Source organism: Sminthopsis crassicaudata, chromosome 4, assembly GCF_048593235.1.
Source record: "Sminthopsis crassicaudata isolate SCR6 chromosome 4, ASM4859323v1, whole genome shotgun sequence".
NCBI classification, from domain to species: Eukaryota; Metazoa; Chordata; class Mammalia; order Dasyuromorphia; family Dasyuridae; genus Sminthopsis; species Sminthopsis crassicaudata.
The window spans coordinates 349,282,572-349,309,921 of record NC_133620.1 but is presented as its reverse complement, the minus strand read 5'-3'; the positions used below and the strand labels follow the sequence as shown (position 1 = coordinate 349,309,921).

The window sequence follows — 27,350 nt, the reverse complement described above, 5'->3', positions numbered from 1 at the left end:
CTGTTTCTTTCTTAGTCATTATGAATGACATATTAATTCAAGGGTTCTTAACCTTGTTGTGTGTGTTCTAGACCCTTTTAGCAGTCTGGTGAAGCCTATGAATCCCTCCCCCAAATAATAGTCTGTTAGAAAAAAGATGTCACTCTCCTTATTCAAATTCATAGATCCCCTGAAATCTAACCATGGACCTCAGATCAAGAACTCCCGGTGTTCTCCAATGAAATCCAAAAGGATTTCATTCCTTTTTCTCTCCCCCCACCCCATCCCCAGCCCACCAGCAGGCAGTCAGTGCATTAACAAGCCTCAGAGAAAGGTGCCAAGCAAGAGTTGTCTAGAGCTTTGTTGAAGGAGCTAGCCAAGTCTGACTTCCTGAAATACTCTTTCTGGCAAGAAAGCAAGAAGCTGGGGTTGGGGTCTGAAGTCTAGGCAAGCGGATAGTCTTTCTCAGAGTCCAGGCTACTAAGTGGTTCCACTAATTAAAAAAAAAAAAGCACTGCCCCACCTCTTATATTTTCTCCTTTATTTGTTCCAACCAGTGAACCACACCCCTCACCTCTTACCCATTAAGTTGGGATCTATGACCCAACCCAGGGATGTGTCTGCCCTGCAGGAGATTAAATCCCTAAAGATTGGGGGTGGGGGGGAGGACAAAGTAATTTTTAGACTTCCTACAGATATCCTAACTTCTCATTATCCTAGTCTCCTGGAAGAGATGTATAGCAATGCAAAATCTTCTATCTTCTCTAACAAGTGAAGGTGGAAAGGAGGAAAGAATTGGGAGATCATAAAACATAGATTTTGATCCAGCAGAGACTTGAGAGATCTTCTTGTCTAGTTTTCATTTTAAAATTTTATTTATATCTTTTGTTTTTACATTACCTATATTTCTCTTTGTAACCTTTTCCCTCTCCCCTCTCACTGAGCCATTCCATATACAAGTAATTTTTTTTAAAGAAAAATTAGGGGGTCAACTTTGTGGCACAGTGGATAGAGCACCAACCTTGAAGTCAGGAGAACCTGAGTTCAAATCTGGCCTCGGACACTTAACACTTTCTAGCTGTGTGACCCTGGGCAAGTCACTTCACCCCAATTGCCTCAGGAAAAAAAATAGGAAGAAAAAGAATAAGCAAAATCAACCAATATATAAAAAAAGATCTGAGATCATGTGCAATGTTCTCTATCTCTGGACTCCCCAAGCCACCTCTGAAAAGAAATGGAGGAGGAAAGTGAAAAGTGTTTTTCTTATATTTTCTTTAGGGCCATGTTTGCTTTTTGTTATTTTGCAGCACCCTCTTCCCATTTAAAAATATCTAAATTTTTATGAATAAAAATCTATTTTTCTTTCTTTTATCTTCCCCATGTCATTGGAAAAAATTATATGAATAGAAAAGTAAAATCTTTGTAACATATTCATAGTCAAGGAAGACAAATTTTTGCATGAGCCTTGTGGCAAAATTATGTGATTCAATTTTCATTCCAAATTCATCACTTCTGTAGCAGAAATGAACAGCATGTTTCAACATCTCTAGAATAATGGTTGGTCAATACATTGATCAGGGAATTATTTGTCTTTATAATGTAGTTGTTATTGTATACATTGTTCTCCTGATTTTGCTTGCTTTACTCTGTGTCAGTTCATACAAGTCTTCTCATTTCTTTGAACTCATTCCTTTCATCATTTCTAATGTTATAACCTTATTCCATTAATTCTTTTTTTTTTCTTTTTTTTTTTTTTTTCCCCCTGAGGCTGGGGTTAAGTGACTTGCCCACTTACACAGCTAGGAAGTGTTAAGTGTCTGAGACCAAATTTGAACTCGGGTCCTCCTGAATTCAGGGCTGGTGCTCTATCCACTGTGCCACCTAGCTGCCCCTATTCTATTAATTCTTAAACCATAATTTGTTCAGTCATCCCTCAGTTGGTAGATATTCCTTTAGTTTCCAACTTTTGACTACTACAAAAAGAGCTTCTATAAATACATGTAGGTAATTTTCCTCTTTGTTCTTTTGAGAGGGGACCATAGATTTAGTAGAGGTATCAGGTGGATTAAAGTATATGCCCACTTCAGTTACTTTTTGGGCATAGTCTCAAATTGCTTTCCACAATAGTTGTCTTTCCCTTGCCCTTTTTTAACAGATGAAAAAACTGAGGCCCCCAAAAGTCAACTTACTGGCCACCATCACAGAAGGACTAAGCATAATAACTCAGGTTCTCTGAGCTCTCTTTCCCCTGCTCCTCATTGGGAATGACTCACTACTGGCCCAAGGGAGACCAGTAAAAGATAGGATTAAATGACCCAATCTGCTTGCTCCTTAGTAAGCTCTTCCATTGCTGGTTTCACATGTTGTTTTAATTACCTTTAATTAAGTAGCTAAGTGGGCTAGTGGATAGAATGCTGGGCTTGGATTCAGGAAGCCTGGAATTCACTTCCTGCTTTTCATACTTCCTCACTATGTAAATAGAAAAGTTTAAGCCTATGTAAAGTGCTTCACAAATCTTAAAGTATTTTCTAAATACTAGCTTTTATTACCAAGTCATATATCAGCTGGTTTAATGGAAGAGAGGTTTTAAGAAAATAGAACTTGAGAGGATTCTTTACCTGGTTGGGTTGTGGCTTAAAGAAGAGGGAGAGTCAGAGGACTTGGCTTTAAATTTTGATCAGCTACTCACCCTCTCTGGGCCTTGGCTTCCTCGAGAAAAAATAAGGAGTTTGGATGAGACAATCTATTAGGGACTTTTCAGCTGTGAGTCAAGATTCAGAGATAATCTGGGGCATTTCTTTGTTGAAATCCTTGGAATCGCCTCAGACAAATTCCTCTTTGTGCTCTATTGGAGTAAAAGGATAGATAGCAAAGTTTTTTAATGAAAGCACCTAGATGGATTGGTGGATAGTGAGCAGGGTCTGCAATCAAGAAAACCTGAGTTCAAATCCAGTCTCAGATACCTACTAGCTATATGATCCTGGGCAAGTCATTTAATTTCATTTTGCATAAATACTTTAAAAAAATGGTAAACCACTTCAGTATTTTTGCCAAGAAAACTCCATAAAGAATATAGGATTAGAGAATCAGACATGACTGAATGATAACAACCACAACATAGTATTTACAACTTGAAATTATCTCATGAGTTCCTCCCATCATTTTACAGATGAAGAAACTGAGGTGCAAAGAGAAAAGATGTTCAAGGTCATGTAAGAAGCAAATGCTAGAGTCTCCACTATATGCAATGAAACCAGTTTGCTTTTAAGCTAGAGGAAACTCAGCCTTCCCTCTGATCCATCAGTGGCCAGACATAGGGAGGAGAGTCTCGGAAAGGAAAGACTAAAAGTCCCCCAGGAGATCATTTCAGATGCCAGTTACTATCTCTGTACAAAACACCGGTATGATTCTGATTCATTTTTAACAGCTTCTTTCTTGCTCCAATGCCTAGCACAGTGCCTGGCACATATTAGATACTTAATAAAGGCTGATTGATTGTATGTTACTTGATACATTTAATTCAGCTCAGCTTTATTGAATGCCTCTTGTGCCTAAGGCATTGTGCCATGGATGTGGGTACAATAGAAAGAGGACAGGATTTGGAGTCAAAAGGCTTGAGCTCCAAGTTCAATGCAGTCATTGATTAGCTATGAGATCTTCACTTTTCTGGGTTTTCTTGTCCTCATCTGTAAAATGAAGAGTCTGGTTTAGATAATATCTAAGGTCCCTTCCAGTTCTAAATCTATGATCCTATCACATGATATAAACTCTGCTCTCAAAGAGTTTACATTCTAAAGGAGGTGGAGGAATCAGAGATTCACATTATTCAGGGTATGCTGTGATTAAAGTCAAAGGAAAAAAAACAGAAAAAAAATTTGAGGAGGAAGAGATCACTTTTAGTTAGTTTTTTTTTTTTCTTTTTTCTTTTTTTTGGGGTGAGGCAATTGGGATTAAGTGACTTGCCTAAAATCACACAGTAAATATTAAGTGTCCAAGGCTAGGTACTCTTGGCTCCAGGGCTGATGCTATCCACTGTACCATCTAGCTGCCCTGAGATCACTTTTAGATAGGAAAATCCTGCAGAATTTCCCAGAGGAGACAGTTATTTGAATTGGGTCTTAAAAGGATTTTTCATTTTGTTTTTGAAAAAAATTATTGCTATTTTTTGTTTTTATATCACTTTCATTGCACAATATTTCCCTCTTCCTGTCCCTATCCAGTGAACCATCCTTTGTAACAAAGGCTTTTATTCTCACTATTATTTTATTTTTCCAAATACATGTAGAGAATTTTCAACATTCATTTTTGTAAGACTTTGTGTTCCAAATTTTTTTCTCCTTCCTCTCTTACCTCTCTCCTCCCCAAGATAACAAGCAATCTGAGGTAGATTGAATATGTGCAATCCTTTTAAACATATTTAAGTATATTTGTTGTGTTGTACAAGACAAATCAGACCAAAAGGGAAAAAAACACAAGAAAGAAAAGCAAACAAACAAAAAAGGTGAAAATACTATGATTCCATCCACATTCAGACTGCATAGTTTTCTGTGGATGCAGATGGCATTTTCCATCCCAAATCTATTGGAATTGTCTTGAATCTCAGCATTGCTGAGAAGAGCCAAGTCCATCAGAGTTGATCATCACATAATCTTATTACTATGTACAATGTTCCACTGGTTCTGCTCATTTCACTCAGCATCAGTTCATGTAAGAGACTTTTATTTAAAGAAAATGGAGGAAAGCAGTTCAACAGAACCAATCAACCAACAAATTAACCTAGTTTTTGAATATATACAGTATTCTACACACATTGTTCTCCACCTCTTCAAGGGAAAAACAAGCTATATTTTCTCAACACCTCTCCAGGCTAAAGGAAGAGCAGAGAAAGATTTTGACAGACTGAGATGAAAAGGAAGTGCCTTCTAGGCATAATTTTGGGCAGAGCATTTTGTTGAAGAGTAATAAACTAATCCAAGGATGCAGTGGTAGTTTTTAGTTTTAATCATGTGAATTTGGGCACATCAGCCTCTCAGGCTTCAATTTTTTTCCCCTCTGAAATTAGGGTATAAGACTAGGTAATGTCCAAGGGCCTAGGGTCAGGAAGATTTGACAAGCTGAGTCACTCTGGCAAATTACTTCACTTAAGTCTACCTTAGTTTCCTTATCTGTAAAATGGGGTTAATAATAGTACTTACTTCTCAGAGTTATTGTGAAGATCAAATGAGATGGTATTTATAAAGTGCTTAGCACAGTATCTGGCACACAGCTGACACTTAATAAATGTTTCTTCCCCTTTCTCCTTTCTCTCCTACCAAGGTCCCTTTCAATTCTAAATTTATGACACTTTAGGACAGATGTGTTTTCTGCCTTCTCAGTCTGTCCTCATTCTCCTATATACCACATGGACCCTCTTCCTACCATGATTGATAGTCCTTGCCTCATCTTGCCTTTACTAGGGAAAATCTGCAGGACATAGCTAGCACAAAGTTGACAATTAGGCAGATATGAATAGGTAGAGGGGCCCCTGGGGCTGGTAAAGGAAGAATGAGTGCCCGAGAAACCCTCTCTCCTCATGGGAATCAGTAAATAAGGTAGGATTTAGAGCTGAAAGCAGCATCACAGATCATTTAATCTAATTTACTTATGTTAGGAAAAATGAAGGAAAAAACAGGAAAGAAAAAAAAGAGAAAATAGGGGAAGTGACTCAGTCAAAGTCAGACTGAGATTTTTAGAACAGAGGAAGAGAACAGCTAGGTTGGGAGAAGACTGACTCAGGGACCAGGGACAGCGACTTCCATCTCACTCAACTCCTCAAGCCTTAATGGTGAGATCTTCAGAGTAACTCCAGAAAGGGGAGAAGACAGTTCCATTTAGTATCACCAGTTAGATACCCTTCTCATCTTGATGTCTAATTTCTCTTAATCTTACCACCCAATTCCTTTACTGTTCAAATATGTGGGTTTAAAAAAACCAAAATCTTCTACTCTTTCATTTTCTCTTTTTAGCTTTCTTACCTGATTTACTTTCATTTATGCTGCTTGCTTTCCTTTGGCTATGTTTGCAGACCGTGAACTTGGCCTATTAAGGTTTACCTCTCATAACCCTGGGTTCTGTACCTAATTTCACTTTCTGATCATAATTGAAGCCGGTACTGTTTATTTATTTATTTTTAATAATTCTTTTTTAAAATTCTTTATCATAATTTTTAAAAAAGTATTTGAATTCATAGAATAAAACAAACATTGTACAATAAAAATAATTGCACATGGAAATGCAAATCTACTATACAAAAATTGCTATTCCTTTCAAATATACAACAAAATTATTATGTAAATTTCCTTTTTTTAGTTAGAGATAGCTACCTTTAGACACAAATAGGCTTATATCTATATTAATATCTGTGTGTGTGTGTGTGTGTGTGTGTGTGTGTGTAAAATTATTCTATACATACTTCCAGTTTCTTCTCTGGATGCAGATAGCGTCTTTCTTCATATATCTTTTATAGTTAATTTGGATATCTATAATATTCAAAATAATTTATTTGCTCAAAATCATTCTTAAAGCAATATTACAGTTATAATCTCCTCTTGGTTCTGCTCATTTTACTCTTCATTATTTTGTGCAAGTCTTTCCATGTTTTTCTAAAGTCATTGAGCACCAGGAGTATTCCATCACAATCACGTCCTATAACTTGTTCTCCAACTAATGGTCATCTCTGCAATTTCCAGTTCTTTATCATCACAGAAAGAACTGCTATAAACATTTTAGAGCACATAGGTCCTTCTTCCTCTCCCCCCCTACCCCTTATCCCAATTTTCTTCAGATATAGTGGCATTCCTGGCCCAATCAATTAATTAACTGATTAATTTCTCACTCATTCCTCTCTTAACAAGGATTCTCCCCTATACCAAAAAAGTAGATAAGTAAAACAAATAGAAATGATCATTTTTGAGAGTATATGCCTCATTCAGTCCCTGTGGCCCACCATTTCTTTACCTAGAATGAAGAAGTAGGCTTTATCACTTGTCTCCTGTGGTCAAGACAAGTCATTGCACTGATCTGAGGCTTTTCGTATTGTTTTTCTTTACTTACTATGTTCATTGTGTATTCTGGTCTGTTGGCTCTATTTACTTAGCCCAGCATGAGTTTATGAGTCTTTCCAAATTTCCCTGAATTCATATTTGTAATTTCTGATAGTACAGTAATATTTCATTGTTTCAATGTACCATACCTTTCTGATTTTTTCCCAAATTGGTGAACACTCACTTTGTTTTCTAATTTTTATTATCACAAAAAGTATTGCTGTTAAAATATTTATTTTAGTATTTATAGGATCTTCCCTTCTATATTTGACCTCTCAGTGAAGGTCCCAAGACTGCCTGAGTGATAATGCTGTATGAAAAGGTATAAACAGTTTAAACATTTTTCTAGTGCAGCTCCAAATTATTTCTGGTCTTTCTTTGTACCTCTGTTTAATTTACCTGCATGTGAACTGAGAGTAGAGATTGAGAGAAAGATGATGTGGGGCCAACATATTTTAAAAATTATCATTTTTGAATCTCTAAAAAGAATCATTGACTTATTCATCCATGGAGAACTAGACTAAAGTAAATAGGTCTGCACTATTATCAGAAGTGATCCAGTTTAGATCTCAGGAAGGATTGCTAGAGGATGGGAAACTGAGGAAAGCTGTAGTGTTTTGTTTTGGTTTTGGTTGGAGAGAAGAGGGAAAGTATCTCCAAGTCCAGGAATATGATTCCAATTCAGTTGATTTAATTAATAGCTGATAATGGCTAACATTTAATTAGTAGCTGATAAAAGCTAGCATTTAATTAATAGTTGATAATAGCTAGTATCTGTGTAGCACTTTAAGGGGGCAAAGCAGTTGTTAATTTTTTTCTTATAATAGTCTTGGGAGGTGGGTGTTATTATTATACCCATTTTACAATAGAAGAAACTGAGGCTGAGAGAAGTGAAGTAAAGCATCATTCCTAAGGTCCCATGTATGTATTTTTAGTGCTAAAAAATCTATCCCTATCCTACATCATCAATAGATATTTGTTTTTGTGATAGGTCAAGCCAGTTTACAGTGAAGGCACAAGGTCTTCTGACATTAGTATGAGAGTACCATTTTCAAGCCTTGCCTAGGGTTTTCAGACAGTTTGTCCCAGTCCTGCTGCTGGGTTAGAAGCTATAGGAGCAGGGAATTAACTATTTCTTCCACATTTAGAAGGGTGTCTTCTCTCCTTTCTATTCTGGATCTAGGCTTGGGTCCCAACCCCCACACGAGACCCTACCCCCAATCCAATCTGCCTGTTGTGGGGGTGAGCTGACAGAAGGGTTTGGATGACTGGGAGCTGAACCTGCTGTTCCCTATCTCTGCTGAGGACAAGATGAGAGGAAAGAAGCCCACGCTACAGTGGGCGAGATTGAGGTCAGATGGGATGAAGGACTTCCGAACTGTTAGGCTGGTCAAGTAAACCCTGGATGGGAGTGACTAAGATTTTATAGTCAAATTTTTCTTGAGAGCTGAGGAAAGGGGAGTGTGTAAGGACTGCAATTTTTTCTAGAGGCAGGGACCTAGCTGAGATGATCTTTGCAATGGCTTTAGGAGTATTTTAATAAAAGTCAAGGTAACCCTAGATTGAACTCCTTGTGAGGGATGGAAGCCACAATGGAGAGAGTACAGAGATATCCTAATTAACTTCCCTAATCCCAAAATCTAGTTGATAGAAATAAAATGAAATGAAAAGGGCATTTAAAATGGAGTAAGGGGACCCACTTTCAAGTTTCAACTTGACTTCCTCACTAGTATATAACCTTGGGGGCAAATCACGTTCCTTCTTGGAGATTCGTTTTTCTCATCTCTGAAGTGAGAATCATGGATTAGATGTTTTCTAAGGTCAATTCTGACCCTGTCACTTCAGTGCTCAGAAAACTTTGATCTCTTTTTCCTCTAGTCAAAAATGCAGATGCCTCAGTTTAAGCCCTCCACTGGCTGGTTTCATTTTGCCTTTCCAGATTCATTTCACATCACTATTCTTATCATTCTTTGGTCCAGTCTATTTACTCTTCTCTGAATTCAGTACTCCATTGTGGGTTCTGCAGTATTTAGAAAGCACCCACATTTTCACTTCTGCCTTTTAGGACTTCTAACTTTCTTTTATACTTAGCTTATATGCCATCTCTTATGGAAGCCTTGTTGACAAAAGTTCATGTAGTCAAAGCTATGGTTTTTTGGTAGCAATGTATGGTTGTGAGAGTTGGACTATTAAAAAAAAATCGATGCTTTTGGATTGTGATGCTGGAGAAAACTCTTGAGAGTCGCTTGGACAGCAAGGAGATCAAAACAGTCAATACTTAAAGAAATTAATTCAGGCTATTTACTGGAAGGTCAGATACTGAAACGGAAACTTAAATATTTTGGCCACATAATGAGAAAATGGGACTCACTGGAAAAGACCCAGATGTTGGGAAAGATTGAAAGCGAAAGGAAAAGGGGATGACAGAGAAAAAGATGGATAGATAGAACAGAAAAACAATGAACATGAATTTGGACAGACTGAGAGATAGTGAAGGATTTCTAGGCTTGACTTGTTACTATCCGTGGTGACAGAGTGAGATATGACTAAAAGACTAAAAAACAGAAACAGAAGAAAGCCTTTCCTATATCCCTGATATTTGTTCCTTAGACATACAATGCTCTTGCAAGCACCTACTTATTGTTTACATATTCCCTTCCTCAGTAGAATGGGAGCTCTTTGAGGGAAGGGACAGTTTTTAATTTTGTCTTTTCATCCCCAGGGCCAAGCATAATGTCTGGAACATAATAAGTAGTTAGTAAAACCTCATTAGGTTGGATCTTGAGAAGGACAGTAGAAGGTTTTGATATATTGAAAGTGGCATAAGAAATTTTTTTTTGGTCTTTTTCTGAGGCTGGAATTAAGTGACTTGCCCAGGGTCACACAGCTAGGAAGTGTTAAGTGTCTGAGATCTGATTTGAACTCGGGTCCTCCTGAATTCAGGGCTGGTGCTCTATCCACTGCGCCACCTAGCTGCCCCGGCATAAGAAATTAAAGGGGAATTTTGGGGGAGTTTTGCAGGCAGACAACATATGAAGGCCAGCAGATGATATAGAAGAAGTTTGGAAACTTAGAAATACATAAAATATATGAATAGTATTATATAATATCAACATAATTTATCTTTTTTTGCTGAAGCAATTGGGGCATATTTTATCTTTTAATACTATAATAATTCAGACTTATTCTCTGTTATGAAGGGAAGGCCTTCATAACATTTTTTTCCATAGATTTTCCAGACTGAGAAGGTGCTGCACTTCTAACACCAACAATGTGAAAAGGATAAGTGTAGTTTTTGGCCTAAATTGCCCTCTCTCTTCTGGAACAAAATATGACTCCCCTCTGGAAAATAAATAAGAGATTGTTTCCAAGTATGGCTAAAAATGGAGAAGAAAAAAATTTGTTTATTAAAAGGGGTCCTTCCCTTCTCTGGTCCATGAACAATCCAACTCCAGAAAAGAGATAGATCTTCCTTTTCCTTTTCTCCAATGCAAACAATAGTAATATGACTCAGTGGAAACTGATCTTGGAAGAAAGAGCCTTGGTTTGAATTCCAACTACACTAGCTCTTAACTAAATCACTTAACCTCTGCAGGCCTCAGTTTCCTAAAGTATACAATGAGGATGAGAGCACTCAAAGTGTCTATTTCATTTTGATTCAATTCAACTGGCATGAATTGTTTTGTAGTCCTTAAAATGCCATCTAAATAGGAGCAATAAGAAAAATAATCAGTAACCTCAATAATAATCAAATCTAGTTTTGGTTTTCCTTCTTATAGGGAAGGTGGGTAACTGTATCTTAATAAGAATTTTTAATATTAAGAACCCCAATTTTTTTTTGTACATGCTGGGAGCCAAAATTTGACTAGGTTTTTTTTTTTAGTCATAATTGTGGCTAGTCCATATAAAATATAAGCTACTTGAAGGCAGGAAATATCTCACTTTTTTCTTTGTATTCCTAGAAGCTAACACTGTGCCTATTACAAAGTTTATTCAAAGATGAATAAACCCTTGCTAAATGAATGAATGAAGGATGCTCCATGCTTCCTTCTCACTTTTCTTGCTTTTATTTCTATAAGCCCCGGGATAAAGTGATTCAAGCTTGATGTGTGTTCATATAAACCTTCCTTTTCTGGTCTTCCCACCCATCCACTCCTTAATTCAATAAAGGATATTAAGTATTTATTTGCTGCATGCAGAGCATTGGATTTACAAAAATGACACCATACTGCCCTTTAAGAACTTGCCTTCTGTGGATGGAGGGGTGTGGCAGAAATGATATGGCACATATAAATCCAATACAAGATACTTTACTAGGTGTGGTGACATATACCACTAATCCCTGCTGCTGGGAGGTGAAGGGGTGGATTAGATGAGCTCAGGAATTCTGAGCTGCAATGGGCTGAGTTGATTGGATGTTCCCATTAACTCTGGCACCCATATAATGAATTCCTGGGATCAGGGGCCACTGGGCTGCCTCAGGAGAGTTAGAAGATCAAAGCTCTTATGCAGATCATTGTGGGGTTTAGAGCCACAACCCATCAAGGGTTGTTGCAATTTCAGCCTGGGCAAGATGGTAAAGCTGGAAGAAAAAAAAGGAGGAGGAGGAGGAGTAAAATATAGATAGTAAGACAGGTTATTATGAAAACCCAAAATTTTCATGGAAGATGTGGTACTTTCAATTGGTCTTGAAAAAAGAGAAGAATTTTAATTGGCTAAAATGTGGAAGGAGTGCTGTCCAGGTTTGATGAAAACATTGAGCAAATACTTGGAAAGAGGAAAAGGAGGATACAAGCTTTGGTGATGGCTCAAAATTTAGAGTAGACTCCATGAAAGAAAATTGTATGAAATAAGACTGAAAAGGAAGACTGTAACCAAGATTAATGCTAGGCAGTTGGGTGGTACAGTGGCTAGAGTGCTGGGCTTGAAGTCAGAATTAGGTCTTTATGACTTCAGTAAAAATCTATCCTCACATATTTACTAGCTGCATCACTCTGGCCAAGTCACTTTACCTCTGTCTGCCTGAGTTTTCTTATCTGCAAAATGGACAATAGCACTTATCTCTTCTTGAGATAAAGTGCCTGGCAGATATATTTGCTGCTATAGTTGCTCTTGTATTGTTTTGGGGTCAAGGAGTTTTCATTTTATCCTATAAGCCAGGGTTTTATAAACTTTTTCCACTCATGACTCCTTTTGCCTGAGAAATTTTTATGTGATCCTGGATATTGAGGTACAAACCAAACATTTACTAATAATAAATCATAATTTTGTGACCCCCAATTCAACTAAGAGATCCCATATGGGGTTGTGACCCACAATTTAAGAAACTGGGCAGTATGGCAATAGGAAGCAATGGAATTTTTTGAGCTAGGAGGTGGTCAGACTATTGCTCTAGAAAGATTAGGTTGACAACTATCTGAGGAACTGAAGAGAGGAGACAAATTAAGACTGTACCAAACTACTGGGAATGAGGGATGCTGAGGGCCAAAGAGCAACTAGTAACAGTGTAGGTAAAATTCAGAAGGCATGAATCTGCAAGATGTTATGTAATTAGAATAAATAGAGCTTGGCAATTATTTGGAGAATGAGAGAGAGGAAAGGATCAAGGTGACTCCTAGGTTTTCTAGGTTTTGCATTCAAATCAAGGGAACAAACATTTATTAAGCACCTACTGTGTATCAGGCCTTGTGCTAAGTCTTGGGAATGCAAAAGAGAAAAAAAAGACCCTGTTTTCTTGGAGCTCATAGTCTGCAAACTAAAGTCAGAGAAAAGGCTCTAAGACTGAAAAGTGGAAAAATGGAGGTTTTAGCTCAGGAAGGATAGGAGACAGAGATGAAGAGGAATGAGGGATAGCCAGTAAAAATGTCTGAGTATAAAATAGGCCAAGGTCATTGGATCTTAGAGAAAAGAAAGGGGGATAAGAAATGAAAAGACCATAAAGATAGGAAGGAGCCAGGTTTCAAAAGTTTTTAGAAGAAAGAGGGTTTTATATTTGCTCCTCAAGGCAATAGACAAGTCACTGCAAATGACTGAATATCAAAAAGACATGGTGATGCTTGTGCTTTAAAGAAGATCACTTTGATAGGTGAGTGAAGTACTTCCTGTTCTGTAAGCCCATTGTAATCCCTCAGGAAAACCTAAGTTTCTTCCTTGGTACATAGTAGGTGCCTAATTAATGCTTGTTGCATTGAATATTGATATGCTGGGACTAAATATGGACGTTTAGATGAGGACCAGGTTTAGAATGGAAGATAAATTCTGAATTTGGCATGTGGAGTTTGAAGGGGCAGTAAAACAACCAAATTTAAATGTCCAGCAGGAAGTTGGAGACACAAGAGTGGAGCTCAGGGCTGGAGATCAAGATTCAGGATTCATCCACATAGTTGTAATAATAGAATGGAGTGGGTACAGTCACCAAGAGAAGAGGGCCTAGGGTGATGTTGGGGCCCCAAGGAAGGCCCTCAGACAGAGAGATCCCACAGATGTCATTTATGACCTCAAAGGTCATTTACTTACAAAGCAGACATTCAGGTTCTGCTGGACCTATTCTAGACTCATTTCCCACTTTCACAAATTTCCCCCCCAAAGCCCATTTAATTTTTGAAAACTTATAAATTATTAGACTCTGTGGATATTCCTAATAATTTGGCAATTTTTCTGACTTCAAACCTTCATTTGTCAGTTGCAATTGTTACCCATGGTGCTAAATTTTGCCTTTTTTTGATTAGGTAACACAAGGTTAATCACTTTTCTGGATAACAGCCCTTCAAATACTTAGAGGACTGCTACCAGGTGATGTTCTCCCCTCTTTCCTCTCTCTCCTTTCTTTCCCCTCTTCCCACTTATCGTTTTTGGGTTAAATATCTGAACCTCATCTCAAGGGCTTTTACCATCTTGCCTTATTTTGGGAGTTCTCCAGTTGCTCAATGTTCTTCCTAAAATATATAGAACTCAGATCTGAATCAATGTGATCTACCTGTGGCCAGATAGCCTTTATTGTTCCCTCCCTAATCTTCAGGCATGTTCTTCTCTTTTAATTTAGCTTCCAATCAAATTTGTTCTTTCCCCTACCATATCCCACTGCTGACTCACATTAATTTTTTTTAAATTTTTTTTCACATTAAGTTTTTAACCTTTTAAATGTCCATCCCCATCTTTTCTAGTAACTGCTTGTCAAATTGTTCTGTCATGTGTCCCATATCTTATGTTTTGTGAATTTGTTTTTTGAACCCAAGTGGAAAATTTTGCATTTATTACTAGTAAATTTCATCTTAGCTTTTGCCTAGTGTTCAACTTATCAAAACCTCTGATTTCTGACTCAGTCATCCAATAAATTAGCCATCCCTCCCAACTGTGAGTCCTTAGAAAAGAGAACTAGATTTATTCAGACCTTTAGCCTCCTAGAGTGTCTCCCTGCCTCAAGTCTCCCCCTTTCTAATTTAGTTTTTTTTTTAATTTTTATTTTATTTTATAATTATAACATTTTTTGACAGTACATATGTGCTGGAACTCTATCTTTCCAGAAATCAGCAGGAGTCAGGATCACTAAACGTCTTTATTCTAGATCTTTACCGTCCACACCAACGCCAGATCACGAGTGCAAGTGAGCGTGAGTTCCACCACCCAAGTTTTTCTTGCTCCTCCCACACAAGTCACTTCCCTCTCTTTGTCTCACCAATCAAGTCAGCACAGAACAGCTGGGGAGGGTCAACCTTAAACAAGTTAATAGGGAACCGTCCAATTGGCAATTAGTCTCACGTGCTTCATCATCCAAGTGCATTGCTCAGTTCTAGCCCTTTACACATATGCATGGGTAATTTTTTACAACATTATCCCTTGCACTTACTTCTATTCAGATTTTTTCCCTTCCTCCTCCAACCCCCTCCCCCAGATGGCAAGCAGTCTTATACATGTTAAATATATTACAGTATATTCTAGATACAATATATGTGTGTAGAACCGAATTTTTTGTTGCACAGGAAGAATTGGATTCAGAAGGTAAAAATAACAGTTTACATTTATTTCCCAGTGTTCCTTTTCTGGATGTAGCTGGTTCTGTCCATCATTAATCAATTGGAATTGGATTAGCTCTTCTCTATGTTGAAGAAATCCACTTCCATCAGCATACGTCCTCGTACAGTATCATTGTTGAAGTGTATAATGATCTTCTGGTTCTGCTCGTTTCACTCAGCATCAGTTGATGTAAGTCTCTCCAAGCCTCTCTGTATTTCTCCTGTTGGTCATTTCTTATAGAACAATAATATTCCATAACATTCATATACGATAGTTTACCCAACCATTCTCCAATTGATGGACATCCATTCATCTTCCAGCTTCTAGCCACTATGAAAAGGGCTGCCACAAACATTTTGGCACATACAGGTCCCTTTCCCTTCTTTAGTAGTTCCTTGGGGTATAAGCCCAGTAGTAGTATGGCTGGGTCAAAGGGTATGCACATTTTGATAACTTTTTGGGCATAATTCCAGATTGCTCTCCAGAATGGTTGGATTCTTTCACAACTCCACCAACAATGCATCAGTGTCCCAGATTTCCCACAGCCCCTCCAACATTCATCGTTATTTGTTCCTGTCATCTTAGCCAATCTGACAGGTGTGTCTAATTTAGTTTTTATAGTTAAGTGATATTGCTAAAGCATAAGGCTGGCTATGTCATTCTCTTGCTCCAAACTCTTTTGGCTCTTTTGGATTCAAGTGCTTTGGTTTAGCATTTAATGTCCTTTATAGTGCCTTAATTTCCAACCTATCTTTCCTAGCTTATTATATGCATATATATATATATATATATATATCCTGGATTATATTATATCCTTTATCCTTCACTTTATGGTCCAGAGAAACTGACCTTCATGCTTTTCACATTGAACCATTTATCTCCTTTCTCCACACTTCTACACCATGTCTGGTATGTACTCTCTCCTCAGTTCCTCCTAGGATCTCTTATGTTTTTTTTTTTTTTTTTTTTTTTTTTTCCCAAAGCTCAATTCAAATGCCATCTCTTACACAAGACTTCTTCTGACATCTCCCTCAGTTGCTATTCATTACCCTCAAATGATCTCATATTTTTTTTATATATTCTTATCTATGTACATGTTGTCTTTCCTATGGAATACAACTCATTGAAGACAGAAAATATGTTGTTTTTGTATCCCCAATCTTTAGTTAGTCCCTGACTTTTTTTATCTATATTCAGGCAAGACCTGCTTTTGATGGAGTCATGAGGGCTTTTTGGGGTTTCCTTTCTCTTTTTCTAGATGTACTCTGACCATTCTTTTTCATATTATGTCCTAGAATCTAAAATTCCCCCTCCCATTGAAATTGAGCTCATTGGTCTTGAGTTTGCAGAATCCATTTCTTTCAAAACAAAATTGGAATGAACTTTCCCCTTTTCCTTTCCTATGACATCTCTCTGCTACTACTAATAATCTTTCAAAGATGACTGGCAGTGATTTAGTTGTTGTCTTGTCCTTTCAGGATCCTAGTAGGTTGACTAAATTTATCAGAGGAAGCTCAGTGGTATCTTTTTTGTTGATTCACTTTTTGTTCATTCGTGTCTAACTCTTCATGAACCCATTTGGGATTTTCTTGATAAAGATACTATAGTGGTTTGTCATTTCCTTTTCCAGCCCATTTTCCAGAGGAAACAGGGTTAAGTGACTTGCCCAGGATCACACAGCTAGTAGGTATCTCAGGTTGGCTTTGAGCTCAGGTCTTCTTGAGTCCAGAATCAGTTTTCTATTCACTCTACCATCTAGCTGCCCCTCATGATATCTCACTATCTCCCTATTCTTCTTGGGTTTCCATTTTCTACTATTGTTTATGGTTCTGTTTTTTTTCCCCCAGTTCCAAGATAATTTTCCATTGCAGAAGAAAAAGGAGATTTGGGCAGCTAGCTCTATTTTCTCTGGGGTCCTTTGTTATAGTCTCATCAACCCTAGGCAACAGCAGTCCTGGCCCTTCCCTGATCGTCATCTTTTCCCCAATGTAGCTGGAAGGGGGAGCAACATTTTTTTTTTTTATCATTTTGGAACATGAGAGAGACCTATAGAGGAGACCCAAATAGACACCCCAAAGGGGAAGTCTTCAGAGAGATCCTGCAGAAGGGTCCCTAGACAAAACGATTCTTGAGAGGAGATCCAACAGTAGGGCCCCCAAACAGAAATTGCACAGAGGGGTCCTCTGCCAGATGCATGGGGCTTGATGGGAGAAGTGGGATGAAGTACCCTATTGGGATCCATCTCCCTTTCCCCCAGAGGGCAAGAAATAATTGTGGGTATGGGAGAATGCATGCAGGCACAGCAGGCATTCCTGATGCTGCCTCAGGCATTAGCATCTGTCTTGTTTGGGGAAAAATTAACGATCCCAGCATCGTTTGGAAAACATTCCCTGACTCATTTACACCAGACACACATATCCCCCTCAACCTCCCTACCTCGATTTGATCTGCCACAGCCCAAGTAGGAGTCACAAAATCTCTGTCCCTGGTGGGGAGGCCACCAAGGACCACAGCTGTGGTTCTACCATCCTGGACCCCTGGACTTACCTGTCACCTGGTTAAGGGTCAAAGCCTTTACATGCAAAGCTGCAAGAGCTGCAAATATCTTAGAGACCATTTCGTGGAATCCCCTCAATTTTTACATTTGAGGTCAGTGAGACCCAGAGAAGGGAAGAAACAGCCCCCTTTGAGGGGGTGAGTTCAGAGGGTTGGCAGGACCTTTTATGATTGGAGGGAGAGGGGTAGAATTAGCAATGGCCGCTTCTGTTCTGAAGCAGCACCTTCTACATACTTTCAACACTGCTTTCAGCCCCTTTGCTGCCCAGGGGATTTCCAGCACCTGCTTTCAGTTATTATGATTTCTTTCTGGGAACAGCCAGGGAGATTTGGTTGATAGTGAGGGGCTTCTAGCTCACTTCTCTGTGAGGTGGGGGTCCCTTGTGACAAAGAGTGGAGAGTGGTTAGAAAAGTGACAAATGGGAGGCTCTGACCAACCTGTCTCTCATCCTTCTCATTGGATAAAGGAGAGCATGTTAAGGACACTCAAGGATGATGCTTGACTAGGGTCTGCTTCCCCTCCTCTTCTCCTTTATCTTTCAGCCCCTTTTCCTGACTTCTCTTTTCCTCCTCTCCCCTTCTCCCTCCCTTCTTTCCTTTTTCTCTTCCCTTCTTGTCCCTTTTACCTCCCTTGTGCCCCCTCTTCTTCCTTTTATTTCCCTCTCTTCCATCTCAACAGAGGAAAATGTAGCTTCCTCTACCCCAGCCCCTTCTACGTTACTTGGAGTTGGGATTGACTTGAGTCCTCACTAGCAAGAGGGGGGGTGAAGAGAAGCAGGAGAGGAGCTCAATCAATCAAGTAGTCAACTAATTAGCATTTATTAATCAACTACTATATTCCAGGCCTGTTTCTAAGTGATGGAAATACAGAGACAAAAGTGAATACTCCCAAGTGAATAGACTGAATGACATTATGGTTGAATTTATTGAGAGTATGTATGTTTTATAAGAGACAATGGGACATAATGGAGGGAGCCAATCTCAGAGTCCCTCCTCTGACACATCCCTATTGTGTGACCCTGGGCATGTCACTTAATCTCTTACTGCCTCCAGAAAGTTCTCTATAAGTATATGTTACTCTGAAGTTACATTGCCAGAAGTTTTCAAGGAGTTTACCTTCTAATGGGGGAGATAAAATGCCTATCTAAAATTATATACAAGACACAGACTAAAGAGATAAAACATTAAAAGAGGAAGGCAATGACAGCTGAGGGATTAGGAGAAACCCTGAGCAAAAGGAAGGGTTTGAGCTCTGTCTTGTCTACTCTCCACCGTCTTGGCTCCATCCCACCTTGAGCCCAGTCTTGGGGAACCAAGGATCCAAAAGATGCTGATAAAGGAGAGAACTGCAGACATGAGGGACAGATAGTACAAAGGCATTCTATCCCATGAGAAATTGAGTTTAGACCTCAAGAAGAACATCCTAGAAAGGAGACATCAAAAAATACACCTGCAACCCAAAGGGGAGTGGGGAAGACTTGGGGTTGGGAAGGAATCTCTAGACCCCAGAGAGATTCTTCTTCCAGGGTGGTTGAGCCAGATTGTTGGAAGATGGATAAAATGAACAATCCAGGCCAGCTCAAGGGAGAACTATATTTCTCTAGTTTTCCAATCCATGAAAAGTTCATTATTCTCATAGTGAGCTTCAGCCTCATTTCCACCCTACTGGGAGCATACTTAACCAGGAGAAAAGAGGGTTATGGGAAGAAATACTTTACTGAGGAGGAATCAGGAAGATAATGAGGGGAAAGAAAGCTCGGGAATTTCATGGGTTTTGTTTGCCTATTCCTGTTTCCATCTATCCCCCAAGTCTACCTCCTTCAGGAAGACCTCCAGGACTAAGTATATTAGGAAACATTATCAATTCTCTCCTGCTATTCAGTCTCCAAACATCTGGGCACAACAGCTGCTTCTCCCTAGGAGGCCCACGTCATGGGTAATCAGTGGGAAAATTGGAAAGATGGAAATGGCAGAGGGCTCTAAAAACGCTTTCAGGGAAACGTGATTTGGTTGTGTATGGGTCTGAGTCAGTGGAGTGAATGTCTGACATGATGCATACTAGAGTACATGTCTGTGCCTGGGTGGGTTTATGTGTAAGCACACAGGAAAGGTTCAGATTCTTTTCTGCCATTTTTTCCTACTAGGGACAGAAGGATATGGAATCATCCTGCAGTGTGAAGGGAGCTTGATCAGTGACTTAATTGACAAATATTTATTAAGCACTATGTGCCAAATATAGACCAGGTACAAGAAAGAAAGGAAAAAAAGAAGAGAGGAAGGAAGGAATAAAGGAAGAAAAGAAACAGAAAGAAAAAAGAAAAGTAAGAAGAAAGGAAAGAAAGAAGGGAGGAGAGAAGAAAAAAGAAGGAAAGAAAGGAAAAAAGGAAAGGGAGAGAGGGAAGAAGGAATAAAAGAAGAAAAAAGAACAGGGAAAGAAGAAAGGAAGAAAAGAAAGAAAGAAAGACTGCCTTCAAGGAACTTATATTCTATTAAGAGAATGACAGAGGAATAATTTCTAGGCAGAAAAAGTGAGAAATATAAGGAGGGTAGAACTGAGAGTGGTGATAGAGTTCCGGCCCCTAGAGATCTCAGTGGACATCCATCTATCTGAGGGGTATGAAATCTAAAGATGGAGGACAGACAAAATGACATCTGAAGGGCCAGGGCAGCTTCTTGAGGGCAAAGGGCAGATGATGAAACTTCTCCTAAGCCCCCTAAGGGGTGTAAATACTCATCACCAGTACAGTATAACATCCAGTACTCCTTTCCAGTAACTTCATGGAGTATTTTGTACTTTTCTCATTCTGTGTATGAAAATGCAGGGAATGGGGCAAATGGAGTAAGACTTGGAAAGCTATTAGTAAATTGGTTTTTAAAAAGCTTTTCATTGCTGACCATAGTGTCCCAGAGTATCTAACAACTCCCCAATCCTTCCAAGGACTCTTCATTCCAGACCCTATCATAGAGTATTCAGATACTGTTGTTCACTTCTCCAAAAGAATAAACAAGACAGGGGATCTCTGGGGAGAGGATGTGCTCCCTAGCATCCTATCATTCAGTCTGTAGGTATATAAATTGGTGGTGGTGAGAGCATGGAGTACATAGAGTCCAGGGGTTTGGAATCTGTCCTTTGTATTGCTGGAAAGAAAGATGAGTTTTAACGGGTCAATTTCTGGAGACCATCTATTCTGGGGAACTTGTCTTTGTCTTTTGTTTGTCCTCTGTTCAGTGTGTGTCTGTTCCATCTCTGTCATGTACTCCCTTACCTGATAAAGCCCTTATTTTGACTTTTATTCTGATCTCCCTTCCCCTATTTCTCCAAGATTCCCCCATACCTAGGTCTTCCTTACCTAAAGTGCCTGTTCTCTCTCTCCCACTCTTAGTGCTTGTGGCATCTATGTATGTCACCGAAGGACCTGAGGACTTCCCCCTTCCCCTCCCAATGTTTGTGGCATCTATTCATGTCACTAAAGACCTAGGAAGCTTCCCCATCCCGTGATTCCCCATCCAAGAGATTCTCCCCCTTACTCCTCACGGCACAATTCCTGTCCCTAGTGCCAGACCCTCCCCACTTAGTAGGAGTCCACTGCCATGAAGGCTTGATCATTCATGAGTTTCCTCCTTTCCTATCCCTTACCCAGGGCTCCAGCATGCAGCGGGAGGGAAGCCAGGAGGACTCTGTTCCCTTTGTTTAAAGTCTCCAGGTTAGTAAAGGAGAGGAAGAGGCAGCAACTCCTATCCCCTTCACTCCTTAATCTGAGTGCCATCCTGAAATGCCTGCCTCAGGAGGCATAGAGCGCATCTGAGTAAGTGGGGACAGGAATCAGGGGGGGGACTCCTGGAGAGAGAAGGGCCTGGACCTGGAGGGGAGAAGCGAACCCCCTCAGTTTACCTTCCTCATAGTAGGGAAGCTGGGTGGGGGGAGAAGGGAGTAACAGGGAGACTCTGAGGCTCTATGGTTCAGCCTCCTTGGGGAGGGTATCCTAGAAGAACAGCCCACTGACTGTCTCTGGGTTTGAAAGTTGGATGGAATTAATTGAATTGTTGGGGAAGGAGGTATAGAGATGGGAAGCTGTAGATGGAATCTATCCAATTTACTAGAGGAATTGGGTTTTGTAGCTATGTAGTGCAACATCTAACTTGGAGTCAGGAAGATCTGAGTTGAAATCCAGCTTTAGATATTGGGCAAGTCATTTAACTTCTGTTTGCCTCAGTTTCCTCAACTATAAAATGGGGCAATTTTACAAATAATGTCTCCCAGGGATCAATAAGACAATATATGTATCAGTACAATGCCAGGCACATAGTATGTGCTTAATAAATGCTTGTTCCATTCTGAGAAATTGGGAGAATTAAGGTGGAAGAGGCTCCCAGGGAGAGAGGGAAACTCCTCTGGGAGAGGTGAAGGAGGAATATTGTCACCTGGGTGAAGTAGAAAGGAATGCTGAAATTGGAGTCAGGAGACATGGGTTCAAATTCCTGTGTGACACTAGGCGAATCACTTAGTGTCTCTGGGTTTCTTTAGAGTTTCCCAAAAGAAAGCGGGCTCCCAAAATTACAACTGTAACTTCATTGAGAAGGATTTGGAAGGGAGCTAAACATAGGAGAGAATCTTAGTCCTCCAGGCTTTGGTTTCCTTACCTGTAAAATAATGAGATTGGAGTAGGTGACTTCCCAAATAATTTCTAACTCTAAATCTATGAATGGAGAAATAAATAGAGTGGAAGAGGGATCCAGAATAGAGGGTGGAGACTCAGGAAAGATTTTCTGACAGGCTGAATTGGAAAAAAGCAGGAGAGTGGGATTGTGGGAAGTTATAGGATCCCTCTCCCCTAGAGATATCCATTGGTCTGAGGGCTGGTCCAGGGAGTCTGGTATGGTATGGAATCTGGAAAATGGAGAAGATGACTTTTAGAAGACCTCATTGGGTGAGGAGAGTACAAATGAGGGACACTTTAGAATATTTCTTTCTATATATATTTGGAAATCCTAAAAATTAGCTAACCTTTAGCTATCCGACCCCACCTAGATAACAAGGATGAAACTGTTTGTCCCTCAGGGTGGCCTCACTGAGGCAGAGTTGAAGGAGATTTTAGGATTTTTAGTTTCAGGGTCTTCTCTTCACTTCTAGACTTCTCTGAGTTAGAATCACAGATCTGATGGGTAGTTCCGGGAGCCACCATTTAAAAAAAATTAGTATTTTATTTTTCCAACCTTGGAAAATCTTGTTTTCCAACTTTTTCTTCCTCTCTTCCACCTTCCCCTCTCTCTTAAGAGAGCAAATAATCTGATATAAGTTAAACAAATGCAGTTCTTCTAAACATATTTCCATATTCATCATGCCATACAAAAAATCAGATCAAAAGGGGGAAAAAACAAGCAGACAAACAACAACAACAAAAAGGTGAAAATACTATGCTTTGATCCACATTCAGTCTCCATAGTTCTCTCTCTGGATGTGAATGGCACTTTCCATTGCAACTTTACTGGAATTGTCTTGAATCACCTCATTGTTGAAAAGAGCCAAGTCCATGTGATAGCTTGTTAATAACAAAACTCTGAGATGATTTAGTTCATCTGCTTATTAATTAAAAAAAAATTTTTAATAGAGTTGCATCCCTGATCCCTCTTCCTCACTCCCTGCAAACCTGGGGAAATGATGGGGTTTTCCAACTTTCTTGAAGTTTCACCCATCAGTCATTCCTTGCGTTTCACACTCTGGCCTTGGGCTTTAGGAATATCCCTGAGTAAAACACCCTTCCCACCCCAGGCTCTCTCTGCCTGAGGGAGATCTAAGGCTTGGACAAGCTGTATCACTAAAAGGGAATGAATAGCCGGCATAACTATTCCAAAGAAGCTGTTAGTCCCTAGGGACTGGAAAATACTAACCAGAGACTAAAGTCCTCATCAGTAGCTTAGTCACAGCACTTTGGGCTGGGAGGGAGGCCACCACTACAGTCACCAACACTGTCACCAAAATCTCATTGCCATTTATTTATATATCACTTTAAAGTTTGAAAAGCACTTTACAGATATGATATCACTTGACCCTCAGTAATCCTGAGAGCTAGGTGCTATTATTTCCATTTTGCACATGTAGAATGCAAATTATTTCTTAAGTTCTTCCCAATTGTCATATTTATCTTGCTTCAAGGCTCATGTCAGGTCTACTTATATTTACGTTAAAAATATGGAAAGGACAATCATCTAGGCTACACAGGTGTGGCTTCTTATCTCTCCATACAAAAACATCTTTGGTCAGTTGGGAAGGTTGGAAAAGGTGTTGATACTTGTGGGGTCCCCTCCCCCATGAAGCCTTTTCTCTAATTTTCCTAGAGCATTTTATTTGATCTCTTCTTTGCCCCTTCACTACCCATCTTGTTATTATTTTTATCAGAGGACATGTTATATGTCTCCCTTGTAGACCAGGCCTGATTTGGATTAATGGCACAGTATAGGTTGGAGATTAGAATGAAACGATTGTGGCATTTATACCTTCCCTATAAGTTTACCTTTTATCTACATTGTATCTTAGCAACCAAGCAGAATCAGGAAGATTTGAATTCAAATCTAGTCTTAGACACTAGTTGTGTGACTGCTTTCAAGATTTAGTTTCTGTCTTCCTTAGTTTTCTCAATTATAAAATGGGGATAATACCACCTACCTCAGAGAGTTGTTGAGAGGATCAAATGAGATAACATTTATAAAGTACTTAATAAATGCTTGCTCTGGGGGCAGCTAGTTGGTGCAGTGAATAAAGCACCTGCTCTGAAGTCAGGAGGGCCTGAGTTCAAATCTGGTCTCAGATACTTAACACTTCCTAGCTGTGTGACCCTGGGCAAGTCACTTAACCCCAATTGCCTCAGCAAAAAAAAATGCTTGCTCCCTTCTTTATTAGTACATAGCTATTTGCATGTTGACTTCATTAAAATGAAGTCATTAAAATTTGAGCTTAGTGATGAGGGGAATAGAGTTATTTTGGTCTTTTTTTTTTTTTTTTTTTGGTATTCCCAGAGTTTATTATAGCACTTGGCACACAGCAAGCACTTAATGCATGCTTGTTGATTGACATTTAAAGTAGATTTACTTAGTTATAGTGGAAAAGAATGCTCAGTCAGAATACAGGTCTTGCCTTGGTAGATGTGGACTCCCTTGTCTCCATATCAAAACACCCTTGGTCATTTGGGAAGATGTGATGATTTTTGAGACCATGAGATTTCTGCCAAGTCTGATGGATACTGACCCCTATCACTGGGTCTTTTTAAATACACTTAGGTAACCATGGAGCCAGGTCAATGGTTTTACCCATAGCTCTGGGATGAATCAAGTTTCCTTGCCTTTTAGGGGGGGAAAATCACAACTAGTTTAGTTTACATGACATGGGCACTGGTAGAAATTGCCCTAGTTTATCTCCAAATAGATGTGGGCCAGAACTATTTAATCTTTACCTTTATATCCACAGTGCTTTTGAGTTAAATTGTATTGCAAGGTGCTGTCCTTGGTGATGAGGACAAAAATGAATGAAATAGCATGCAGACCATGTACCAAACTAAGACAGGAACATAAAATATTATGTCAGAATGTGATGGGATAGATGGGAGATGTAAATGAAGTATGATGAAGCATTTGTAGAGGTGGAGATTGCTTTCAACAAGAGAAGGTCAAGAAAGCTTTTAAGAAGGAGGGGAGTTCAATAATCTTGTTATTGTGGTTGTTAATGAGTCCTTTCAGTTGTCTGACTCTTCTTGTTTTTGTTTTGTTTTTTTGTTTTTATTTTTAGGCAATGGTGGTTAAATGACTTGTCCAGAGTCCCACAACTAGTAAGTGTTAAGTATTGAAGGTTAAATTTGAATTCCAGTCCTCCTGACTCCAGGTCTGTGCTCTAGTCTATGCCTCTGAGAGGCAGCTAGGTGGCTTGATGGCTAGAATGCTAGGCTTGTAATCAGGAAGAACTGAATTCAAATACAGCCTCAGACATTTTGACTTTTGTGGTTCTGGGCAAGACATTTTATCTGTTTGCTTAATCCAGTGACAAAGCACTCCTGTTAAATTTTTTTCTCATTTTCCATGAGAAAATTTCATGGACAGAACTTATTTTCTGCCAATAGTTCTAGAGTAGAATAATTTCTTTCATAGGGAACAGCATAAACAAAGGAGAAAATTAGTATTCCTGTTTGGCTGGAATGTAAGAGAATGATGTGATTTAAGGCCAGGGAGACTGGTTAGGATCAGGTTGTGGAGGGCATGGGATGGCAGCCTAAAGGATTTGTTTTTTTCCCTAATGGGTAAGGAGGTGCCAGTGGGAGTTTTTGAGCAGAGGATAGAGCAGAGGAGGACCGTGAGTAGAGGAAAAGGCATTAGGAAGGTTACTTGGGAAGTAATGGGAAGGGTGAAGTATTGAAGTCCCTGCTCTATCTCATCTGCCAAAATAGCAGATAGATGGTTGGAGAGTAGAAGAGATAAATTAGATATAGATAGCCACATTTTTGTGGTTAAATAATTTTTCAGTTGTGTCCAATTCTTTGTGACCTCATTTGAGGTTTTCTTGGCAAAGATACTGGGGTAGTTTGCCATTTCTTTCTCCAGCTTGGTTTATGGAAGAGGAAACAGAAGCAAACAGGGTTAAGTGACTTGCCTAGGATCACACAGCTAGGGAAGTATCTGAGACTAGATTTTAATTCAGGAAAATGTCTTCCTGACTCCAAGCCCAGCACTTTATTCACTATACCACTTACCTGCCCCAAGCCACATCTACCAAGGGAATTATATTGAAATAGATTTAAATAGCCTCAACGATCGGCTGTGGAGACATTTAATACTGAGTATTTAAGCCCAGAATAGATTTGCATCTAGTTGGGTTTGGACATATTTGCAAGGTTGAAGAATTCCATTTTCTACCTCCCCTAAGCAGTAATAAACTTCTGCTTTTGATTATTGATATGATTATCTTTTGCTTGAAGATGGAAGAAAAGAGAGACTGCCCCTTCCTCTCCTTCTACCCCTCCTCTTATTAATTTCCCAGGATCCCGCCAGACTAGGGCCACACATGATATCAGCTGTGTGTAAACGTGTGTGTGTGTCTGAATTGAGGTTCAAGGAAAATACATCTGTGATGTGTCCTGGAAGCTGGTTATCCTGTAATATATCTGCTGATGTCTAGGAACCAGTGGGAGGAAGTCAGTTTTCTGGGAAAGAGAGATTAGATGTGAAACTGGGAAAGGAGGTGGACGTCTTACCTCACCCTTCCTTCTCCCCTTCCCTCTGTTTCCTGTTGCATCTTCTTGTGAAATGGCAGCCACAGTGACAACACGGCGGGCACACTGACAGGTGCTGAGAGCTGGGAGCTGTCAGCAGTGTTCCTTCCCCCATAATTACTGTCTGATGAGACACCAGAATTAGCCAGGGAGCAGAGCATCAGATGCAGAGAATAGAGGTGGGGGTGGGATTGTGTATGTGTGTGGAGGGGGAGGAGGGGGCTCTTCTTCTAAGTATGGGTCCATACCCTGGGTAGAGATGTCTTCGTGTGGTTTGAATTGACACTGGGAAAGAGGAAGTAGGTTTGTAGCACTGTGTGATTGTTGCATGCCAAGTTTTGTCATAAGATTTTGATTTAGTAGTTCAGAGAGAGCTAAGATTCTGAACAGCTAGGTCTCAGTTCCTGGCTCTCCCTCTCCATCCCCCCAATCCCAAATGTGGATGATGAAGTCTACTTTAAGACAG

General features: G+C 39.5%; 1 protein-coding gene across 6 annotated transcripts in view; it reads left to right on the top strand.

Moving 5' to 3' along the window:
• The first annotated feature begins 16,046 nt into the window (after nucleotides 1-16,046).
• The window catches only part of SRCIN1 (SRC kinase signaling inhibitor 1), a 92,039-nt gene continuing 80,735 nt past the window's right edge, over nucleotides 16,047-27,350 (top strand). For 3 of the 6 annotated variants that reach the window (XM_074261330.1, XM_074261331.1, XM_074261328.1), the window contains exon 1: nucleotides 16,047-21,334. The gene's annotated coding sequence lies outside the window, so the exon portion shown is untranslated. The remainder of the gene's footprint in view (nucleotides 21,335-27,350) is intronic. The other 3 variants (XM_074261334.1, XM_074261333.1, XM_074261332.1) reach the window with 2 other exon arrangements.